We start from the raw sequence: 2,567 nt of genomic DNA, 5'->3' as shown, positions 1-2,567 counted from the left end.
GTTTAATACTGGTTTCAGGAGTAGAGTTCAGTGGTTCATCATTTACATATAACAACACCCAGTGCTCCTAGCATAACAAGTACCCTCCTTAATACTTATCACCCATCTAGCCCATCCCCCACCCACCTCCTTCCATCAACCCTCAGTTTCTTCTCTGTGGTTAAGAGTCTGTTATGATTTGTTTGATTTGTAACCCCCTCTCTCTTTTTCCTTCCCATGAACGTTCATCTGTTTTGTTTCTTGAGTGAAACAAATGAGTGAAATCATAGTATTTGTCTTTCTCTGATTGACTTCTGTTAGTATAATACACTCTAGCTCCACCCAAATTATTGAAAATGGCAAGATTTCATTCCTTTTGATGACTGAGTATTCCATTGTTTGTGTGTGTATGTGTGTGTGTAGATAGATAGATATAGATAGGTTGACAGATAGATAAATAGATACCACATCTTCTTTATCTACTCATCAGTCAATGGGCATTTGGGTTCTTTCCATAGTTTGGCTATTGTTAATAATGCTGCTGTAAGCATTGTGGTGCAGATACTCCTTCAAATGTGTATTTTTTAATCCTTCCGGTGAATAGTAGTGTAATTACATTCTTTACATTTAACTACCTTTAAACCTGGAATTGTAAGAATAAACTAGATAATCACACAAAGCAATATCCTGTCTGACCTAGCTGCAAGCTAAGAGCAATAAAAGATTTATTACGAACACTGGTTCTGCTCCAGACACTTCTGCTGTACCAATTCTGTGTGGGCTTCAGTTTTGCACAGGAACATCCTAGAAATGCTTTGCCTCATGTCCATGATACATGTATGACCCTCTACCCTGGGGCTTTCTTACTGCTGAGATATCACATAACCAACATGTAGTAATGAAACAATCTGTATAATAAAAAGAGTGGGGATTTGGAGTCAAGGGACTTGGGCTCTGGTCTAGTCTCCACCATTTGCTGACTGAATGCTCATAGAGAGACTGTTCAACCTCTGTGGCTTTCGGATTGTTTATCTGTAAAATAAAGATGAGAATTTGTACTTTCTACATTTGTTCTGAAGAATCAGTGAGATAAGATACATAGAAAGCACATTAATAGCTCTCACTGATAATTTTCTATGTGTTGCATACTACATTAAGCCATATATATTCTTACAATCAATAATTCTATGAGTTAGTTTCCACTGTTAATTCATTTTGTAAACTGAGACACCGAAAGATTTTAGTTCCTTGCTCAAATTTACAAAACTAGTATGAGAGGAGCCAGAATCCGAAACCAAGCAGCCTGACTCCAAACCTATGCCCTTAACCATAAAATGATATGCCCTTAACCATAACATCCAGTGAACAAACAGTGTATGGCAATTTCCACTCTCTCCCTCTTCCTTAGTAACAAAACCCTGCATTGATTTGGAAAAACAATGTGTGACATTAAATGACAGTATCTCCCAGACTCACCTGCAGCAAGATGTGATCATGTGATTAAATTCTGACTCATGTGTGTAAGTGGAACTGTTATGTAGCACTTCTGGGGAACTTCCTTAAAATGGAGGGAGGCAAACACGTCATTGTTCCTCCTTTCTTCTGACTGGAATGTAGACACAAAGGTTGGAGTGCAGGCAGCTATTATGGGCCATAAAGAATGATAGAGCAGCAAGATACTGTAGAGCCATTATATGAACCACAGATAGCCTATCTCAGATCTTCTCTTAGACTAAAAGAGAATTACCATTCTACTTAATTCAGCCAGTGTAATTTTGTTTATATATTGATATGTGTATTTTTCTTTTATTATTTGTTGTCTATATCCCCTAATTTAATCCTAACTGATATAGAAGTTGACAAAATTTGGGGCTGCCTATCCATTTATATTGTACACCATAAAATCATGTGTGTACTTTTGGTTATACTTATTACGTGTGATATTGATGAAGTGAGTACCCTTAGGAACCATAAGCATGACTCTTGTTGGAAGTCAGGAGGAACTGTGAACATATGTACTCCAAAGAATCAAAGATTTTGCTACACATATTGCAGAGCAGCTGCTGTCACAGAAAACTAATTCCATCTTTTCAGCCAAAGCTCATCACTTCCCAGGCAGGATGCTACTTACTTCACATAAATATATTCTTTTTTCCATCAAGACATAGTAAAGGAGAGAATGGATTCATTTACCAAGGTGAACAAAATCTGTATCCATAATTACTTTTAAGGCAAATATCAAAGAAGGCCATACTGGTAAAGTTTGAAAATAAACACATCAACAAAGCAAACAATATTTATTCCTGACCATTGGCCAATTTGGCAAAGGATTAGAAGTTAATTTTATGGTCCCTTCTACTAATTGCGGTGTGAGAGAAAACATGTGTGTGTATTTTTAACAAACTTTCTATTTATAGTAATCCCCATTTACAACATCAGTGAAGTTGTAGTTCAACATTATAAATAATGCTCATGTTGGCAAAAACAAAGCAAAAGCAGTATGACTCTAAGATAATGAGATTTTTTTAAAAAGCAACCGAACAGAATTTATGAATGTAAACACATACTCTATAATCTATTTCATATTT

The sequence above is a fragment of the Neovison vison genome, chromosome 13, assembly GCF_020171115.1.
Source record: "Neovison vison isolate M4711 chromosome 13, ASM_NN_V1, whole genome shotgun sequence".
Taxonomy (NCBI): domain Eukaryota; kingdom Metazoa; phylum Chordata; class Mammalia; order Carnivora; family Mustelidae; genus Neogale; species Neogale vison.
Note: the sequence above shows the minus strand (reverse complement) of the source record.